This window comes from Bufo bufo, chromosome 2 (assembly GCF_905171765.1).
Source record: "Bufo bufo chromosome 2, aBufBuf1.1, whole genome shotgun sequence".
NCBI lineage: Eukaryota > Metazoa > Chordata > Amphibia > Anura > Bufonidae > Bufo > Bufo bufo.
In genome coordinates, this window is record NC_053390.1 from 657,135,174 (window position 1) to 657,157,821 (window position 22,648).

The 22,648-nt window shown below is 44.9% G+C and overlaps 1 protein-coding gene across 3 annotated transcripts in view; it reads left to right on the forward strand.

The window, feature by feature from the left end:
• Positions 1-2,410: 2,410 nt before the first annotated feature.
• The window catches only part of ARFIP1 (ADP ribosylation factor interacting protein 1), a 155,617-nt gene continuing 135,379 nt past the window's right edge, over positions 2,411-22,648 (forward strand). For 2 of the 3 annotated variants that reach the window (XM_040418551.1, XM_040418554.1), the window contains exon 1: positions 2,411-2,561. The gene's annotated coding sequence lies outside the window, so the exon portion shown is untranslated. The remainder of the gene's footprint in view (positions 2,562-22,648) is intronic. The other variant, XM_040418553.1, reaches the window with a different exon arrangement.

A 22,648-nucleotide genomic window follows, 5' to 3' on the forward strand; every position in this document is an offset into this window, starting at 1 on the left:
AATTCTTGAGGTCACACAATAGTGTGACAGGCGAATTTTATACAACTTTACGGTCCCAATTTTTTTTTATTTGTCAACCAACAATGTAACTGCAATATTGACTGGTTGTATTTGACTGTGACAAATGCAGCAATCCAGAATATAACAGCAGTATCTAACACTAGTATTTGACTGTCACAAATGCAGCAAAGGCCCCAGATGTAGGGTCTTGCAAAAAATGGGTGTTTTTTTTTAAACCTAGAATATAACTACAGTATTTAAAGTTTGTATTTGACTGTCACAAATTCAGCAAAGGACCCAAAATGTATTATCTTGCAAAAAATTAGTGTTTTTTTAAACCTAGAATATTACTGCAGTATTTAAACCTTGTATTTGACTGTCACAAAAGCACATATGCTGTGTTGGTGCACAGAACTTGCATAAAATGGCCGCCGCCACCCACCTAACTAACAGACGGATAAAAGTTATTTTTCTGTGTCACTGGGCTCAGGGTACAAAAATGGTGCACTGCACCCCCAAAACAAAACTGCTGTAGATCGCTGAGTTAACAAGCACTTCTGATAACAGATTCAGTCCTATTCTCTCCCTCACAGCAGCAGCAGCATCCTCTCCCTACACTGAGCACAGCAGAGTGACGTGCAGCGCTACGTGACTCCAGCTTATATAGAGGCTGGGTCACATGCTGCACTGGCCAATCACAGCCATGCCATTAGTAGGCATGGCTGTGATGACTTCTAGGGGCACAAGAGTTAAACGCTTGTTGATTGGCTGCCCTGCAGCCTTTCAAAAAGTGCCATTAACTCGCCGAACACCGAACCCGAACTTTTACTGAAAAGTTTGGGTTCGGGGTCCAAAAATCCTAATGTTCGGTACGAATCCGAACTTTACAGTTCGGGTTTGCTCAACCCTAATGGTGAACTCTGGCATGCTGTTTATCTGCCGGAACAGCCTGTGGAATATCTTTAGCGCATGTGCGAAAGTAGCCTCACTGCGTCACTCATCCTTCTCTGGTCACAGTGAATGGTCTGATGTGCTAATGGCATGGTTGACAAGCTTTCATGCTGGGTTTCTGAGAGGTGGGAAGGTGGAGCGCTCAGTGCTCTGGAATATAGTTTCACGCATTGGTATGCCCATGGGTACACCTAGCCTTTCTGCTGCCTGACAAAAATTGAAACGGTACCCCCCATGCCAATTTCTTAACCTAACCCCTCTGCCACAATGAATGAGCCCATGGCCCTTCCGCTGCCCCCCTCTTGCCCCTACCTGGTGCTGCCTGAGGCTATCATCTCAGGCCTCATTGGTGGTGCACCCCTGGGAATGCCCAGGGGCGTAGCTAAATGCTCATGGGCCCTGGTGCAGGAGTTCAGCTTGGGCCCCCTTCCCTCAGAACCTTGTGGCCAGGGGCAGAGGAGCACATAGCCTTCATGCTGCCTGCATCAAAAAACTTTAATGGCGCCCCTCCCCCCCCATTCTAAATTATTGCCCTAACCGCTTCCCTCCAGCCAGAAGTGCAGCTTGACCAGCATACACTTTCTATAATACCGGTGTCTTCTTATGCAGCACAAGGGTCTTTGGGCCCCTCAGGCTCCTGGGCCCGGTAGCGACTGCTACCTTTGCACCCCCTATAGCTACGCCCCTGGGAATGCCCCTTTCTTCAGTCCCCCTCCCTGATTCCTTAAAGGGAACCTGTCACCTGGATTTTGTGTATAGAGCTCAGGACAGGAATTACTAGATGGCCGCTAGCACATCCGCAATACCCAGTCCCCATAGCTCTGTGTGCTTTTATTGTGTAAAAATACCGATTTGATACAAATGCAAATTAACCTGAGTTGAGTCCTGTCCCTGACTCATCTCACGTACAGAACTCATCTCAGGGACAGGACTCATCTCACATACAGGACTCATCTCACATACAGGACTCATCTCACATACAGGACTCATCTCAGGTTAATTTGCATATGTATCAAATCGGTTTTTTTTATACAATAAAAGCACACAGAGCTATGGGGACTGGGTATTGTGGATGTGCTAGCGGTGATCTAGCAACCCATGTCCTCAGCTCTATACACAAAATCCATGCGACAGGTTCCCTTTAAACCACACCCCATTTAGAATAGTCACAAATCGGTTGTTAATAGGGGATGTTTTTTTTTTATTATGGAAGTGTCCTTTTAAGATGTCCTCCAAACATGCAAATATTTCATAAAAATATTTCATTTCAAAACGCATCAATGAAGGAAACTGGAATCTATAGGGAACGTCATCCAAACGTGCAAATTCTCTTCCCACCAGCAGAGGGCGGCAACGCCTATCACCTAGTCTGACGCGCCGCCATGTTTGTAGAGGGTGACACACGTCAGACAGTGACTTCAGGGGGAAATCCGGAACATAGAGTTGATAGTTCACGGCTAGAGAGGCCGGCTAAGTGGCTACACTTCCGGGTGGTGTTGGAAGTGTCTGTAGGGGTGTTGGGTCATTCAGCTGGTGTGAGAGGAAGACCGGGAGGTAGGGGAGCCGGTGCAGACGCGGAGACGTGGGGGAGGGACAGCCAGCATTAGCAGGTAAGAAGGTGGATGTGGCCATTACTTCTGTAATGGAAGCAACAGGTAGGCGGGGAGTGTGCACCTGTATGGAGGGAGCTGGTGGTCACCCGCCTGCTGCAGCACGTCAGACTCCCAGTACTTTGCAGACTGTCACCCTGCCTGTGACATAAGCCTGCACCCATGTAGTCCAAGGTTTGTTTAAATGGCATGTGTCCTCAGCCAATAGTGGCTCACGTGTGCTCTGAGTATTTAGACTCCTTCACCAGAAGTGGGTGCTCCTGGTGTTATTGATGGGGTGAGAGTGGGTGCTCCTAGGCCTTACCCCGGTGAGATGCTGTTGTGTGGTGGGCTCCGGTGCCGGATCCACGCCGTTCCGTCCATTGTGTCGGTATCGGAGCTCCGCTCACAATAGATGTGTCTGTGCCAGAGCTACCCCTGAACGGTTGATCAGTGGGTTGTTTGACTCCCCCCATCAATCCGATATAGATCCTGGGGATAGGCTCAATATGAAAAATCCCTTTAAATCCTTTTGCACAGGACTGTAGTTTCTGTCCACATTTTTTGCTAATCGGATGCGGACCCGTTCATTTCAATGGGGCGGCATAGGACACACGCACGCTCGGCGGGGTGAACGGGAGAATGCACTATATGCCAGTGGAGATTACATGGCAGGTGTTGGATACTTCGCAGTGTGATGTCCTAATCCCATGCTGGTTGTATGAGGGGTTAGGGCCACAGTGTTCATCTGCAGAGGAAGGAACGGAGCCAAGTTCTCACCCTAGGGTCCTTACACGAAATGTCCCCAACCACCTTTTACTACTGGGTATAGGCAGAGTGGGCTTCACTCTTGTAGTCCTATGCAGGGGTTAATCACGCACTGTACAGTTATCAGTTTGTGCTTTATAGCTGCAGCTTACTGGAGGACAACTAAGATCTAAGGTTTATGAGTGTTTTACCAAAAAGATAAGGAAAAGGAAGTAGCTGAGAGAAGCAGGATATTCAGCGTCCTGGCGAAGGTAGGCAACGTTTTCCGGATCACAGCGTAGGAGGGTCCTGAAATCTGCCGCCGGGGAATTAAAGGTTAATATATTGATTTAGTTTATGAGCAGATTTATAAAATTTTCCATTTATTCTTGATTTTGTATTTTCAGTAGAAATCAGTGTTGGTCCCATTATGCGGGGGCGTATCTTTTCCGGAGAATGAAGATGGTCCGACAACCAGGACCCCCGTGGATCAGCTGTTGGGAAAGCTCTGTGAGCGCCATGGCCTCTTCCTAGGCCATGTGACATCACCGTTCGTCTGTCACATGGTCTAGTTGCAGCTCAGCCCCGTTCAAGTCAATGGGTCTGAGCTGCAATTCCAAGCACTGCCGCTATACGATGTACGGCGCTGTGCGCGGAGAGATCCCTCTAGACGGCTGCGCATCTCTGAAACAGCTGATTGGTGGGGTTACTGGGACTCGGACCCCCGTGATGTGATAGTGATGACCTATCCTCCATTCCTGGATAGCCCCTTTATACATGAGCCGTTCCCTTTCAGGCCACATGCACACGGTGCTTATTATGTCCAGACTTTTGACTGGAAAATCCGCGGAGTGATACAGTACCAGTTAAGTAGAAGACATTTTTGACTTGTGGTGCAGATCTTGAAATCCGCTGCATGTCAATTGTGTGGATTTTCAGAACAGATTTCACCTTTTGGGATGAGGTGAAAGGGCCAAAATCTGTGAAAAAATCCTCAAGTGACACAAGCAGATTTTGGTGCAGAAATGCAGTAAAATCTGCACAAAAATCCAGATAATCTGCACTGCTGTGTGCATGTTCCATAATGCCTCAGTCACACGTCAGTGATTTCCATCATGGATTTTTAATCCAAAACCAGGTGCGGCTGTAAACACAGAACAGGTGCAGATCTTTCCCTTATACCTTGTGTCTGTGGAGGCTCCAATCCTGGTTTTGGCTCACAATCACTGATGGAAATCACTGACCAAACACTGACGTGTGAATGAGGCTTAATTCATCCCGCAGATGAAATATTTTTTCTCATGAGCTCCAGACAGAAATCAGTGCGTTTTTTTTTTTCTCTGATGCTTCATCATTTACTTGCATTGGAATCAGATTAGGAATGGATTTAACTAAATTCTCATCTAATCCTGAACATGTGAAGAGACTGCGCAGGAGTATTATAGCAGTGCTTGAATGGGAACTGCAGCAGCAATGCAGATGTGTGCTGCAGTCACCATGAACCTATGGTTGTACAGGACATGTAGTTAAAAGGGTTATCTGCCCTTTTACTACTGATGACCTATCCTCAGGATAAGTCATCAGTATCTGATAGGTGGGATCTGACCCCCGGGACCCCCGCCCATCAGCTGTTTGAGAAGGCACTGGAGCTCCTGTGAGTGCCGCAGCCTTCTCCCAGCTCCATACATTGTACAGCAGCTGTGCTTGGTATCGCAGGTCAGTCCCATTCACTTAGAGGGAACCTGTCACCGGGATTTGATGTATATTGCATGTATAGGACATGGGTTGCTAGATGGCTGCTACCACATCCGCAATACCCAGTCCCCATAGCTCTGTGTGCTTTTATTGTGGAAAAAAAAGGATTTGATTCATATGCAAATTACCCTGAGATGAGTCCTGTACGTTAAATGAGTCCAGCGTGAAGGAGCGCAGAACCGCCCCGCATCCTCAATCTCCTCCTTGCTCCCCGATGTCAGACAGCCAGAGCGCCGTAATCTCGCGATGCGCGAGCTAGCGCATGCGCAGTGTCCTCATAGTGTTCCTTCCCTGAGGCTGATGCCAGCACAGGGAAGGAACAGGGCTTGCGCATCGATTACGGAGATAACGGCGCTCTGGCTGTCTGACATCGGGGAGCAAGGAGGAGATTCTGAGGATGCGGGGCGGTGCTGCGCTCCTTCACGCTGGACTCATCTCAGGGACAGGACACATCTCAGGGTAATTTGCATTATGTATCAAATCGTTTTTTTTCCACAATAAAAGCACACAGAGCTATGGGGACTGGGTATTGCAGATATGCTAGCGGCCATCTAGCATCCCATGTCCTCATCTCTATACCCAAAATCCCGGTGACAGGTTCCCTTTAAGTGGGGCTGAGCTGCGTCTAGACCACGTGAGTGATGAACGTGTAGTCTCTGGCCTAGGGAAAGCAGTGAGAAGCCTGTGGCGCTCACAGGAGTGCTGGTGCCTTCTCAATCAGCTGATCGGCAGAGGTCCTCCAATCAGATACTGACCTAGTAAAATGTCAGAAAACCCTCTGCCCTATTTCTGTCCAGGAGTAATTTATCTGTAAGGCTAGGTTTGCATATTTTTTTTTTTATTACTGTTGTGATTATTTATTACTGTGTTTTTTTTTTTTGTTTTTTTTTTTACTGTTTATTGCTGAGCATACCCATAGACCCCATTCATGCAGCAAATGCCAAATCTATTGGACGCCTCAGGCAACGTCCAGGCGGATTCCGCAGACGGATCCAGAACCATTCAGCTCGACAGTGCTGCTTCTGTGTGGTTATGTGCATCCGTTCCGCACCGACCTTCCAGATTTGCCGCCCGCAATATGGGCACGGCCAATCACTTGCCATATTCTTATATTTTTCATAAATGCTTCGTTTTCTTTATATCATTTAAAAAAAAGTACAAAGTGCAGCAATATGTGTAGGAAGAGCCGTGTTGTGATTTTGGCGCATGCCGTGTGTGGGAGGAAATGTACCCACAAGTAAGGGCTCTGTTTCTCACTGCATCATATGCTCCCGCCCTTGCTAGAAGATGTAATTCTAGGAGATCTCAAGAAGAGGGCCCCAAAGCCATGGGAGAGCAAGCCTCGCATGCTCCCCCCTCCCCTCCATCCACCGCACGTTGGCTCTGCTATGGTGAATGGAGAGCATGTGCGGCCTGTGCTGCGTTCACACCAAGGTTCCTAGAGGTGGCACCTGCACCTTTCAGACATAAATATCAAGATGGGACAACCCCTTTAATATACCTTACAGAGGACTTCCACTTAAAAAGATGGTTTAATATCACTAGAGCACATGCAGGTGATCAAAGTTTGGTCATTCTTCTTACTTTTCGTGGGCTGCCTGAGATATCGACAGTGTTCTGTTCTCATCTTGGCATAAACTTTTCCCCACAGTCAAGCGTTTGGGGTGAGGTGGGGGCATGGGTAGTACTGTCTGCTCGCCTGAGTTGTATTCGTCATAAATAATAATTCTAGAGCATCTTTTCTTAGAGCTTTGTTATTCCTTCCTCCTAGAAATTTATGAATAAATTGACAGCTGTCTGGTAGTTTGCAGAACGGGTGCGGACCCATTCATTTTCAAGGGGGCCGCAAAAAATCTGGACAGCACACCGTGTGCTGTCTGCATCCGCACTTATGTTCCGCGGCCCCGCAAAAAATAAATAAAACGGAGACACTTTGGTTTCTTACTTTGGCAAATTGCTATGGGCTTAGACCAAAATGTCAGCCTTGTTCATTGTCGTGTGTCCCGGTGGTTGAGAGAACAGCACACTAGAATGACAGCAAGAGGTGGACCTCTGCACGGACGCATGGTCTGATTAGAAGAATGGTGAAATTGAACGCCACATCCCAACCGTAGTGCAGCAGACAGTGTCTACACAAACCATCAGAAGGCGTGTGCATGACACTGGGCTATGCGCTAGACGTCCAACTACAGGTGTTTCATTGACCCCACGACACTGCTTTCAAAGGCTATCGTGGTGCAGAGCATGAAATGGCTGGAATGGAGGTCTGTCGTCAGTGATGGTCCAGCTTTCATCTTTGGTGCAATGATAGACCACCAGGGCAATGCCATAAAGAGGCCTTCACAAGGGAATGTCGCACTAGATCTGCTCCATGGATTATGGTGTGGAATGGCATAATCCACAGTAGCTGGACCCCTCTAGTCTTCATTTCAGGTACACTAATAACTTGGTGTGACATTGATTTGTTCGGGGAACCAGTGGTTCAGCCATTTCTCCAAATGGAACGATGTCAGGTCGCATGCTGCCCATGATTAGGGTTGAGCGAATCGGGTTCGGATTGCTGTATCTGTACCAGATTAGTTTTCAGATTTAGTCTTACTGTAAAATGTATGTCCCCCGCGAAGATGTTTCCTAATTTTTGCAAATATCGGAAGACTTGCTTTGTCTCGCATCTGTCACATGTCAGGTCATTTATTGGCATAAATGACTGTATTAAAATACTAAGTCTTTGTGCCTCATTAACGAAGCTTTTTAAGTTCCGCTTCATATTTTGATACAGTAATTTACGCCCATAATCTGGTTGGGATTAGAGCTGCAACGAGTACTCGATTAAATTGAGTAATTCGACACACAAAAATCCTCAATGTAAATTTTTTGCATCGAGGATTCGTTTGTGTCATGTGACCACGGAGCGGGAGTGAAGTTTGCTATTTCTCCCGCTCCGTGGTCTCCCGCTGGCCTGCAATACTCACCTTTCCAGCAGGGGGCCTCCGGACACTCCACGACATGTCCATGGTCCCACGCTGCACTGACCTCCTGACGTGCACACCCCGTGACCTGACGCGCTGTGTGACGTCAGGCCCAGAGCAGCGCAGAACGATGGAGTGTCGGCGGCGCCACTGCTGGAAAGCTAAGTTGGTGACAGCGAGGGGGTGGGGGCGTGACTAAGGCCGGGCGCCCGGAGTGCACAGCGTCATAGCAACCAATGCTAGGCAGGAGGAGGGCAGGCTCCATGGACGGGCACAGCTCTGGGTGCTGGGACAGAAGCTCTGTGTGCTACAGTAGTTGCAGCTCCAGCTTACAGGGGGCGTGTCCTCGAGTCGAGATCCCAGAATAATACAAGAAAGGAAGTAAAGGTGCCCATAAATAGTGCCAGCCAGGGTGCCCACAATAGAAAAAAGAGTGTCAGAGTGCTTCTATGACTAGTCCAAGTTTGTGTCACCATATATGATGGCAGCTAGAGCACCCTTCTGTATAGTGCCAACCAGAGTGCTCCCATGAATAGTTCCAACCAGAGAATCGCCATAAATAGTTCCAGTCAAAAGGCCACCAGGAACAGTGCCCCCACAGTAACCCCATCAATAGTGCCAGCCACAGTGCCCCCATCAATAGTGCCAGTGGCAGAGACGATGGCACAAGGGGGGAGAGGAGCTGATGCCACCGGGGTGGGGGAGAGCTGATGGCACTGGGGGATAGTGGATTTGATGGCACTGGGAGGAACTGATACACTTGGGCTGATTGCACAGGGGGTAACAAAGGGTGTTGGGGACTAATGGCAGGGGGTCTTATGAGTTTTTAAAAAAATGAAAACAGTCTATTCATTTTTTATAAGATTAGTCAATTAATCATAAAATATAATCGATATAATACTCTATTTCTAAAATAATAGTTTACTGCAGCCTGATTCACTCAACCCTACTCATGATACTGCGAGCAGCCTGCTAGGCTTAAACGTGCTACCATGACTTGCAGCGTCTCCGGACTTGTCTCCCATCGATCACATTTGGGATGTGATTGCTTAGTAATTGCAAAAGGAGCTGCCAGCAGCAAGATTTCCTTGTATTTCTTTCTTTTAGGGTATGACCTGTATTTGCAGTAGGAGGCACAGCAGAAATCATTGTTGGTCCCATTTAGCGGGGCGTATCATTTCTGGAGACTGAACATGGTTTGACAACCAGGACCCCCGCAGATCAGCAGTTAGGAGAGGCCAGTGCTCTGAGCGCCATGGCCTCTTCCTAGTCCATGTGACATCACTGTACATCGGTCACATGGCCTACGTTCAAGTCTAGTGTCTGAGCTGCAATACCAAGCACTGCCACTATACGATGTAAGGCGCTGTGCGCTGCATATCTCTGAAAGAGTTGACGGGGGGAGGTGCTGGGACTTGGACCCCTGCCCATGTGACAGTGATGACCGATCATGAGGATAGGTCATTATTATCGATAACTGGATAGCCCCTTTATACATGACCGGTTCCCTTTCAGGCCACATGCACATGGTGCGTATTATGTGCAGATTTTTGACTAGAAAATCCACAGAGTAATACAGTACCAGTTTTTAGATGACATTTTTGACTTGTGGTGCAGATCTTGAAATCCGCAGCATGACAATTGTGTGGATTTTCAGTGCAAAAGGAGCTGCCAGCAGCAGATTCTGCATTCAGCGTGACAACCATTAATAACCTCATTGATGGCATGTTGAGGTGTGTACGTTTGTGTGTATTTGCATGTGGCGCTCATACTCCACCATTTTCATTTTTTATCAGTTGCATATCATTAAAGGGGTTGTCCACTCTTGTTATATAAATGACCTATTCTCAGGATAGGTCAATAGAGATGAGCGAATTTCCTAATTTGAAATTCGTTCACACTTCGTTTGGTGGTAAAAGGTGAATTGCGTTATGGATTCTGTTACCACAGACCATAACGCAATTCTATGACGAAATGCATAACGGAATAGAGAGTCCTCTCCTGCATGACGGAATCCGTTTTGCAGCCCATAGACTTCTATTATGACGGAATGCATAACTGAATGCCCCTAAAAGGCATTCCGTCATAGAATTGCGTTATGGTCCGTGGTAACGGAATCCATAACGCAATTCACCTTTTACCACAAAACGAAGTGTGAACGAATTTCACAAGCGGACATTCGCTCAGCTCTAGTCATCAATATCAAATCAGCGGAGACCGGACTTCCGGCACCCCCGCTGATCAGCTGGTTGAAGGGAACGCAGGGCTTGTATGAGCACCGCTTTCTCTTCACTCTTTAACTGCTCGCAATGGTCATTGCAGCGGTGAGCAGGTGTCATTAAAACTCCTCCGTCCTATTCATTTCAATGGGATGGCTCCTTTTAGTGCAGTGCAGGCACTCGGAGAGGTGTGGTGAGTAATAACAGTGCTAGGACTAGGAGCACTATACTCCCCACTCCCTGGGCTCACCAATCCATTTGCTCTCCTCCTGGGCCCCTTCCTGAGCCTGGGCCCTGTAGCAGCCGCCTCCCCTGGCTCCATGGTAGCCTTGCCCCTGGTTGATGGCGAGCAGGTAAACAGTGAAGAGAAGGCTGCGCTCATACTAGCCCTGCGTTCCCTTCAAACAGCAGGATTCGGCCCCCCTGCTGGTCTGATATGGATAGGTCATCAATATAACATGTCTACCCATCCATTTTCCAGAATTCCATGACTTTTCCTTCTTGGTGTTACAATTTTGATGATGAGGAGCGTATGAGGGACCTGTTGTAGATGAAGTCGTAGAGTTTTGGGAAGGTTTCACTGCATGCTTATTACTGGTTGGATACATCAGGTTCTGCCTCAGGCTTTTCTTGTGTATTCTTATTGTAAGGCCCTGGGTACTGTGAGACTTGGAACGTATACACTGACTGATTGTGAGGGATGTGGAGCTGTGACACATCTGCAGCTACATCATCACTGCCGTGTACGTGTCCAGCACACCCAGCGAGACCTAGGAGTGACTGTGGGAGGAGGATGGAGTCAGATGACGGGAGAAGCCCACACCGGTGTTAAGTTTAGAAATCCCAACACTCAAACTTGAGAAATATTTACAGATGTAGCAGAGCTGCGCTGGTATTTAGTAAAGCAATGTATGGGGGCTGCCACACTATAAAACATCTGCCTTGTGCTGCAGTTTATTTTTTTGCCTTTTTGTGGTGTTTTTTGTTGCCTGTCATTATTTTTTTCCTAGCTTTGCATTTTTCTACAGAAAAGTATGTATGTTTGATGTTACTTCTTTTGTAGATCAGTATGAAAAAAGAGCTATAAAAAACACAATTGTTCAAATTTATCAAAACTAGTGCAAAGTAGAACTGGCTTAGGCCTCTTTCACACTTGCGTTGTCCGGATCCGGCGTGTACTCCACTTGCCGGAATTACACGCCGGATCCGGAAAAACGCAAGTGTACTGAAAGCATTTGAAGACGGAACAGTCTTCCAAATGCGTTCAGTGTTACTATGGCACCCAGGACGCTATTAAAGTCCTGGTTGCCATAGTAGGAGCGGGGAGCGGGGGAGCAGTATACTTACCGTCCGTGCGGCTCCCGGGGCGCTCCAGAGTGACGTCAGAGCGCCCCATGCGCATGGATGACGTGATCCATGTGATCACATGATCCATGCGCTTGGGGCGCCCTGACGTCACTCTGAAGCGCCCCGGGAGCCGCACAGACGGTAAGTATACTGCTCCCCCGCTCCCCGCTACACTTTACCATGGCTGCCAGGACTTTAGCGTCCCGGCAGCCATGGTAACCACTCTGAAAAAGCAAAATGTCGGCTCCGGCAATGCGCCGAAACGACGTTTAGCTTAAGGCCGGATCCGGATCAATGCCTTTCAATGGGCATTAATTCCGGATCCGGCCTTGCGGCAAGTGTTCCGGATTTTTGGCCGGAGCAAAAAGCGCAGCATGCTGCGGTATTTTCTCCGGCCAAAAAACGTTCCGTTCCGGAACTGAAGACATCCTGATGCATCCTGAACGGATTTCTCTCTATTCAGAATGCATTAGGATAATCCTGATCAGGATTCTTCCGGCATAGAGCCCCGACGACGGAACTCTATGCCGGAAGACAAGAACGCAAGTGTGAAAGAGCCCTTAGTTGTCCATAGCAGCCAATCAGATTCCACCTTTCATTTTTCAGAGCTCATTTGGAAAATTAAAGTGGGAATCTGATTGGTTGCTGTGGTCAACTACGCCAGTTCTACTTTACACCAGTTTGCTAAATCTCCCCCAATGTGTGTACACCTTGGAAAGACTGAACACTGCCACTTTTTCAGACAGAGTCAAAAAATAATGGATGTCTATGGGACGAAAATGTCAGAAAATGAGGCAAAAATCATTCTTTTCCTTAGTTTTTTTTAAGCAGCTGTCTCCATCTAAGGCTCTGTTCATAAAAAGGCATAAACAATGCCTGTAGTAAGCTGCACTGTGTGCAAAAAAAGGCAGAAAAAAGCCTCTTATCTTTTGCAATTTTCCACTGGACGGCTACTTTCAGAGGATCTCAAAACCGCAGGAAATCGCATCCATTTGAATAATACAACCGGCTGCATTCGTTCAGGACGGATCTGCTTGTATTATATCAAAAATGTATTATATCAAAAATGAACATACCGGCATCAAATACCATTGTAAGGCCTCATGCGCTCGAAAGTTGTTTTTCTCGGCCTCCGTTCCGTTTTTTTTGCGGATAGGATGGGGACCCATTTATTTCAATGTGTCAGCAAAAAAATGCTGATAGTTCATCCTTTTGTGTTCCGCGTCCGTTGTCCGTGTTTCCCTTCAGCAAAAAAAATAGTGCATGTCCTACTTTTTTCACATTTGCGGACAAGGATAGGCATTTATTACAAAGGATCTGTGGAAAAAAACGGATCCTCCAAAAAAAACGGATGCCGCATCTGTTTTTTTTTGCGGACACACAATTTGCGGTCGTGTGCATGAGGCCTAAGTCGATGGGCGGCGGATCCAGCACCATTGACTTACATGGTTTTTGATGCCAGATCAAGTTACACGTGCGGGTTTGGTGTGGAAACGTTAATTATTCTGGATCTTCTGCATGTTTACCCGCACCCCATGTGCAGCGATTTGAATAGAGGAGGCGGTGTAGCAGGTTCCTCTATTCACTGTATAGCATTCATTGAATGCTATGTATCAAGGCAAGGAGACGGTATTAAACCACTTTTTGAGGAGCTGCGGTGTGGCGGGTTTTGTCACGTCTGCAGATTTTTGGGACCATTTAGTCTGGAGCCCTGATTGAAAACCAATATATTGCTGTTGTCGCCTGACGCTGCAGTAGACGGCACATTCCTGGGGATCTTGTATTGTTAAAAAGAGCTGGAAGAAACCACATTGGTGTCAAATAAGAATTCACGTGGACAACTCCTCCTTTCACTGACGTCAGTCACATGTTTAGGGTTAGGCCTTGTCATTCTAACAAAAGATCGTATGACATGTCGCTAGCAGCCTGCTGATCAAGAAAATCTACTTTCCTGGGCAGAAAGGTGGAGAGAAAGAATAAGCAGAAGGCTAAAGGACCACTCCGGTCAAAAATGGAAAAATCATCCATCACATAGTATTTGTGTGTGCCCTACTTTTACATTGTCCAGGCTTTCTACTCCTTTGATTTCTTGTTACTGTATTTCTGACTCCAAGGCCAGTAACGGAGTCAGCTGGATGGCGAATGCCTCTCAGCAGAACTAAGCTCCTCCTACAGCGGTAAAAGCGGAGTGTGAATGATGCATTATGGCGCCTGAGAGACATAAACCTGAGGCTGGGAATACGTCAGAGGATCTCTGTAATGGCACTATTCAGAAACTTTGGGAGCACGTATATCTCCACGACTTTCACCAAAGGATGCATTTTTAGTTTTGGCTTGGATTGGCTCTTTAAAGGGCATCTGTCAGCAGGTTTGTAGCTATGAAACTGTCTGACCTGTTTCATGTGCGCTTGGCAGCTGAAGGCATCTGTGTTGGTCCCATGTTCATATGTGTCCACATTGCTGAGAAAAATTATGTTTTTATATATGCACATGAGCCTTTTGGAGCAACGGGGGCGTTGCCGTTACACCTGGAGGCTCTGCTCTCTCTGCAACTGCTGCACCCTCTCCACTTTAATCAACAGGGCCAAGGGATGAGTCAGCAGTTTCAGAGAGAACAGAGCCTCCAGGTGTAACGGCAAAGTCTCTGCTGCTCCTAGAGACTCATTTTCATATATTAAAACATAATATTTCTCACCTATGTGGACACATATAAACATGGGGCCAATACAGATGCCTTCAGCTGCCAAGCGCACATGTAACAGTTCAGACAGTTTTATAGATAGAAATCTGCTGACAGATGCCCTTTAAAGCTCCTGAATGGCAGCTAGCTATTGGGCTGGACTCCAAAACATGCATTTAGAAATAAATAATTCTTGGTGCACACTGACGTTTGGTTTAGGCCTCATGCACACGGCCGTTGTTGTGTTCCGTTCCGCAAAATGGTGTTCCGTTGTTCCGTGATTTGTTTCCGTGTGTCTTCCTTTATTTTTGGAGGATCACCAGACATGAAAGAAAGTAAAAAAAAAAAAAATCTAAGAAAGGTTTGCCATGCAAATGATAGGAAAAAAAACGGACGCGGATGACAATCTTATGTGCCTCCATGTTTTTTAGCGGTCCCATTGACTTGAATGGGTCCGCGAACCGTTTTCCACGAAAATAATAGGACAGGTTTTTTTTTTTTTTCGGGGAGTTGGTTCCTCAATATGCAGCAGGTTCTGCGATGGCATTTTTTAAGAGTTCCCCCCCCCATGACATCAAAAGTTCTAAAAAAAAAATAATAAACACTGTGTATGTGACTTTTTTGATGCAGTTATCACGACTCTTGTTTGGGTCTCAAAAACAGCGGGCCCTCAAATCCACTCTCTGGCACAGTAGTGGGCATGTTTATCTGTTGATCCATTCATTCCTCTAGGACTGACAAAGACATAAGACCTAGTAAGTCCCATAGAAGTGATATCGCCGTTTGCTCCTTTGTCTCGTTTTCACAACCGCCAGAAGTACAATCAGTACAGTATGATTGGCTGGAAGGCGGTTTTACAATCGTGACCAATGGGGAGACAGGTTATGGTATGAAGTGATTGGCTGGCGAAGATGTTAATGATCGCGTGAACTTATGTTCGCGCGTTCGCACACTTATTCGCGCCCTTTCCGTTGCCGCGCTTATCCTTGTGGATGAAGAAACCTTTGTTAGACTGTCCCCATCCCTCCCGCCTCAGCTGGCGCCATGACACTGGTATCCTGCAGTAATACCAGGCCGGGCACAAATCAGCTACAGGTCGGGACGACCAGACCATCGTGCGAAAGTTTCTGCGCAGATGCGAACGAATCTGCGCATCTCCATAGGATAGATGGCGACCATACGGCGAACAATAATTTTCCACAACAGAAGTGAACCGAGCTGTGGAGCGCTCTACCACTCCATTCAGACAGAGGACTCGGGAACACTCTGTTTTCGGGATCACTGGGGGTCCCAGCAGTCTGCTCTAGTGATCTGATATATATCACCTATCTAGTGGTTAGGGATATAAGCTTTTCATGAGATAACCCCTTTAACACTCCACAACCCCTGTTTTTGTATAGGTTTGACCTGTGCAGGAATCAAAAACACTGGCGCATGTTTGCCAATATGAGTGTTCCTAGATTTTTAAGTAAATTGCACCAAAACATGGCACTATTTGGCACATCTAATTTTAGAGGAATTATCTGTGCGAGGTCATGACTTACTGAAGAAGGGCTTGACAAAATTCTGGCAGAATATTCTATCTCAGTCAAAGCCAACCAATAGTTGGTATTAAGTTAGCTAAGTGTTTATCCCTTGTGGTGATTCGCTCTGGGAGTTAGTATTAGCGGGTGCAGCACAAAGGCAAAGTACAAGTTCTTGGTTCAAAACATCAGTGTTTATTCACACGTGAAAGCAAAACAATCGTGATCGTTCAGACACATGAAAAGTTCATAAACAAAACAGTAACCTTTTCTCCTGGGTGTTACTTCACACCCTGTTGGAAGTTCTGCCTTGTCAAGTCCACAGGCAGGCGTTAGGCGGCCTGTTCGCCCTCACAGGGGTCTGAGCCCTTAAGCCCGGCTCAAGCCACAGATCCTAACACAGCCCTCAGATCACAGCACACAGTTCTCCTGAGCTCCACTGTCAGACGGAGGTAATCCTCCTCACCTGGCAGTGCTGGCTGGTTTTTATGCCTGGCAAAACCCTGCCTGGAATATAGGGAGTAGTCACCCACCCAGCACTTTGACTACTCCCAGTAAGAGCCGTCCTTGATCAGCTATTACAGCCATACTAAGTATCAAAGTGTCAAACAGCAACTGCTGCTGACACATAAAAGCCGGCTCTTACTCCACCGAGGCCAGGAACCTCGGTGACACGTACCTATCATCCACGATGATTCCTTGTACCTTCTTACACCCTTTACTAGCCTGAGTCACTGGGATAAACCTGGTGCAGGTCTAGACCCTTATCTAAAGGTGGCCATGCACATTAGACAGAAGATGGTTGAACAGAAGTTAAGCCAACAGTCTGGTGAACATTCATTTTGAAGACATGGCCATGCACATTTCATGTTCAATGAAACTGGACGATGGACGAAAGATTTTTCTGGGAACTTTCTTTCAAAGAAAGCTCTTTAAAGCCTCATTCACACGTCCGTGCTTAAATCCGTGAAAAGGTGGTCAGTGATGCCTCTGTGAAGATGTCCGTGATGGATCCGTGTTTCCGTTTTTCCTGTCCGTGTGCCATCCGTGTTTCACTGACACTGAACAGCTGAAATTTTTTTTTCAAAGCATCTCTTCCTAATGATCCGTGAAACACGGATTAAGCTCGGATGGCATCCGTGGTTTTCACGGACCCATAGACTATAATGGGTGTGATGGATCTGAACGGACAAAATAGGGCATGCATCAGTGCTCAAAAAGAAAAAAAAAACAGACCCACGGACCGTGCTAAGACACGGATGTGTGAATACACACATTAAAATGAATGGTGACGTATGAATGAGGCTTAATTCGTGAACTGTCTTTCTTTGAACGAAAGGTCTGTTGACAGACAATGGGTGACTTCTTATCAGATGAGAATGGTCTGTTATCGGTCGACTAACAATCATTTGTTATTAAAGGGGTTGTCCCACAAAAAATATTCTACCGGTTTCAAACCAGCCCTTGGATCTGAATACTTTTATAATTACATGTAATAAAAAATTTAGCATAGCCACTGAGTGTTTCAATAAAATGTACCTTAGGGGTATGGCCATCCTTGCTGGTTGACACACGGCACTTGTCCTGGTAGGTTCTTTCTTATAGTCCTTATATGCTGTATGGGCAGAAGTGGGTGATTATTTCTGGACCGGCAGTTATTATTCTGTTCACCTGCGGCTCCCCATATATACATTGTGGTATTACATATGACCTACCTTTGTGATATTTATTATTCATTACCTATTTATTACTTATTCATATATTAATTCATGATAACATTGCCTGTAGCCTGTGTCCCTTCAGGATGGTGTTTTTCTCTGCCCACTTGGCTTTTAATGATTATGTCCTTGATACATATCATGTTTTGCAACTAATAAAGTATTTATGATATTTGATGATAGTACTAGTCAGCTTCGTTTCTTCTATAGGTTTTGATATAAATCTAGCAGAGCAATGAATGGGGAGATCTCTGGGTCCATGTGAGGTACAGGGCTGGTTGTAGCTTTATTATGTATTATTTGATGTCTGATTTTTCATTTTTTACATTTAGTCATGGCATAAGTCCTTTTAAATTTCCACAACCAACTTCTGTCTAATGTGTATGGCCACCTTTAGTAGACCGGCGCAGTGGGGGAGAAATTCCACCTTTCATTTATTACAGCTTCTTTGGAAAATGAAAGGTGGAATCTGGTTGCTATGGGCAACTAGGCCAGTTCTACTTTACTCCAGTTTGATAAATCTCCCCCCAGTGGCCTTTCTTGGTAGTACTGACAGGTTGTTGATTATGCGGCTTTGCGTGTCTTTTTCATATTAGTAGTTGTGGTGCCAGAAGGATCCTTGGTACTGTTTATTGATCTGTCATAAGGAAGTCTGTTATAGGCATAACATACCGGTACATTATTGTGTGCTTGCAGTGTAACTTGAGCTTAAATCACTCCTGTGCCTAGTCTCTGTAGCACGAAGCCGTAGGCAAGCTGTGTGCAGTTTTATTATAATCCGTAACGCACCTATTTCTTAACCCCTTCAGGTCCCTGCCATTTTTCACCTTTAAGAACCAGGCCATTTTTTGCAAATCTGACGTGTCACTTTATGTGGTGGTAACTTTAAAACGCTTTTACTTAACCAAGCCAGGCCTTTTGCACACGACTGTATGGATTTTTCAGTATTTAGCGGTCTGCAAAAAACAGATCCGCAAAAAATACGGATGACGTCCGTGTGCATTCCATTTTTTACAGAACAGCTGGTCCCTGATAGAACAGTACTATCCTTGTCTGTTATTGGGACAATAATAGGACATGTTCTATCTTTGAATGTAAATATGGAAACGGAAGGTATACCTTATGTTTTTTTTGCGGATCCATTGAAATGGATTGTTCCGTATACAGAAAGCAAAAAACTAAACGTCAACGGGAAAAAAAAACTTTGTGAAAGAGGCCCCATTCTAAGATTAATTTCTCATCACATATTAAACTTCATGACAGTGGAAATCAAAATATGTTTTTTATTTATAAAAAATTAGCAATTTTCAAAATTTCAATTTCTCTGCTTTTAAAACAGATAGTGATACCTCCTAAAATAGTTATTACTTTACATTTCCCAAATGTCTACTTAATGTTTGGATAATTTTGTACATGACATTTTTTTGGGAATTAAGAAGGTTTAGAAATTTAGAAACAAATCTTAAAATTTTTAAGAACATTTTTAAAACCCAATTTTTAAGGACCAGTTCAGGTCTGAAGTCACTTTGTGAGGCTTACAAAATAGAAACCATCCATAAATGGCCCCATTTTAGAAACTACACCCCTCAAGGTATTCAAAACTGATTTTTACAAACTTTGTTAACCCGTTAGGTGTTCCACAAGAATGAAAGGAAAAAATGGAGATGAAATTTCTAAATTTCACTTTTTTGGCAGATTTTCTATTTTAATCAATTTTTTCCCGCAAGGGTTAAAGAGAACCTGTCACCTGGATTTAGTGCATAGAGCTGGGGACATGGGCTGCTAGATGGCCACTAGCTCATCTGCAATACCCAGTCCCCTAAGCTCTCTGCGCTTTTATTGTGTTAACCCCTTAAGGACCGGGCTCATTTTCACCTTAAGGACCAGGCCATTTTTTGCAAATCTGACCAGTGTCACTTTAAGTGCTCATAACTTTAAAACGCTTTGACTTATCCAGGCCATTCTGAGATTGTTTTTTCGTCACATATTGTACTTCATGACACTGGTAAAATGAAGTCAAAAAAATTATTTTTTTTGCACAAAAAAATACCTAATTTACCAAAAATTTGAAAAAAATTAGCAAATTTCAAAGTTTCAGTTTCTCTACTTCTGTAATACATAGTAATACCCCAAAAAATTGTGATGACTTTACATTCCCCATATGTCTACTTCATGTTTGAATTGTTTTGGGAATGATATTTTATTTTTTGGGGATGTTATAAGGCTTAGAAGTTTAGAAGCAAATCTTGAAATTTTTCAGAAATTTACAAAAACTCAATTTTTAGCGACCAGTTCAGGTCTGAAGTCACTTTGCGAGGCTTACATAATAGAAACCACCCAAAAATGACCCCATCTAAGAAACTACACCCCTCAAGGTATTCAAAACTGATTTTACATACATTGTTAACCCTTTAGGTGTTGCACAAGAGTTATTGGCAAATGGGGAGGAAATTTGAGAATTTCATATTTTTGTCAAATTTTTCATTTTAACCCATTTTTTCCACTAACAAAGCAAGGGTTAACAGCCAAACAAGATTGTATCTTTATTGCCCTGACTCTGCCGTTTACAGAAACACCCAATATGTGACCGTAAACTACTGTACGGCCACACAGCAGGGCGTAGAGTGAAAGGTGCGCCGTTTGGTTTTTGGAAGGCTGATTTTTATGGACTGGTTTTTTGACACCATGTCCCATTTGAAGCCCCCTGATGCACCCCTAGAGGAGAAACTCCCTAAAAGTGACCCCATCTAAGAAACTACACCCCTCAAGGTATTCAAAACTGATTTTACATACGTTGTTAACCCTTTAGGTGTTGCACAAGAGTTATTGGCAAATGGGGATGAAATTTGAGAATTTCATTTTTTTTGCCTAATTTTCAATTTTAACCCATTTTTTCCACTAACAAAGCAAGGGTTAACAGCCAAACAAGATTGTATCTTTATTGCCCTGACTCTGCGTTTACAGAAACACCCCATATGTGGCCGTAAACTACTGTACGGGCACACAGTAGGGCGTAGAGTAAAAGGTGCGCAGTTTGGTTTTTGGAAGCCAGATTTTGCTGGACTGGTTTTTTGACACCATGTCCCATTTGAAGCCCCCCTGATGCACCCCTAGATTAGAAATTCCATAAAAGTGACCCCATCTAAGAAACTACACCCCTCAAGCTATTCAAAACTGATTTTACAAACTTTGTTAACCCTTTAGGTGTTGCACAAGATTTAATGGAAAATAGAGACACAATTTCAAAATTTCACATTTTTGGCAGATTTTCCATTTTAATATTTTTTTTCCAGTTACAAAGCAAGGGTTAACAGCCAAACAAAACTCAATATTTATGGCCCTTATTCTGTAGTTTACAGAAACACCCCATATGTGGTCGTAAACTGCTGTACGGGCACACGGCAGGGCGCAGAAGGAAAGGAATGCCATACGGTTTTTGGAAGGCAGATTTTGCTGGACTGTTTTTTTTGACACCATGTCCCATTTGAAGCCCCCCTGATGCACCCCTAGAGTAAAAACTCCAAAAAAGTGACTCCATTTTAGAAACTACGGGATAGGGTGGCAGTTTTGTTGGTACTAGTTTAGGGTACATATGATTTTTGGTTGCTCTATATTACACTTTTTGTGCAGCAAGGTAACAAGAAATAGCTTTTTTGGCACGTTTTTTTTTTTTCATTCATTTTCACATTCATCTGACAGGTTAGATCATGTGGTATTTTTATAGAGCAGGTTGTCACGGACACGGCGATACCTAATATGTATACATTTTTTTTTATTTATGTAAGTTTTATACAATAACTTCATTTTTAAAACCAAAAAAATGTTTTAGTGTCTCCATATTCTAAGAGCCATAGTTTTTTCAGTTTTTGGGCGATTATCTTGATTAGGGTCTCATTTTTTGCGGGATGAGATGACGGTTTGATTGGCACTATTTTGGGGTGCATATGACTTTTTGATCGCTTGCTATTACACTTTTTGTGACGTAAGATGGCAAAAAATGGCTTTTTTTACACTGTTTTTATTTTTATTTTTTTACGGTGGTCATCTGAGGGGTTAGGTCATGTGATATTTTTATAGAGCCGGTCGATACGGACGCGGCGATACCTAATATGTATACTTTTTTTTTATTTATGTAAGTTTTACAGAATGAGTTCATTTTTGAACAAAAAAAAAATCATGTTTTAGTGTCTCCATAGTTTAAGAGCCATAGTTTTTTCAGCTTTTGGGCGATTATCTTGAGTAGGGTCTCATTTTTTGCGGGATGAGATGACGGTTTGATTGGTACTATTTTGGCGTACATGCGACTTTTTTGATCACTTTTATTACCTTTTTTGGGAAGTAAGGTGGGCAAAATTTCAATTTTCTCATAGTTTTTATTTTTTTATTTTTATGGCGTTCACCGTGCGGGGAAAGTAACATGACCATTTTATAGATCAGGTCGTTACGGACGCGGCGATACCTAATATGTGTAGTTTATTTTATTTTTTTAATTTTTATTCAGTGATAAATGTTTTTTTTTTTATCTTAACTTTTTTCACTTTTTTTTACATTTTTGTGACCCAGACCCACTTGGTTCTTGAAGATCCAGTGGGTCTGGTGTCTGTATAATACAGTACAGAACAATATATATTGTTCTGTACTGTATTTTACTTACACTGAACAGATCTATGCTTTTAGCACAGATCTGTTCAGCACCATGGACAGCAGGACGCCTGAGCAGGCGTCCTGTTGCCATGGGAACCCTCCCCGTCTGCTCAGAACATCGCAGACGGGGAAGGGTAAGCACGGGGCTGAGGGGGGCTCTCTGGGGGCTCTCTCCCTCTCCATCGGGGGGCTGCAAAGGCACAGCAGCCCCCCGATGGAGAGGGAGGGAGCTCCCTGACCGATGACAGTTAACTTTTTCCATACAGCGGTCCGTACGGACCGCGGTATGGAAAGGGTTAAACGGCTGACATCTTCACAGATGTCAGCCGTTTATACCAGGGTGCCAGCAATGTGCTGGCACCCTGGTACAACCACTAGAAGCCAACGATCGTTCATGGGGAGGCGGGCGGGGGATCGCGATCCCGCCTGCCGCACCGCCCGCCTCCCGCAACGCCCCCACCGCCTGCGACACCCCCCCCGCACCACCCGCCAGCATAAAATCGTGC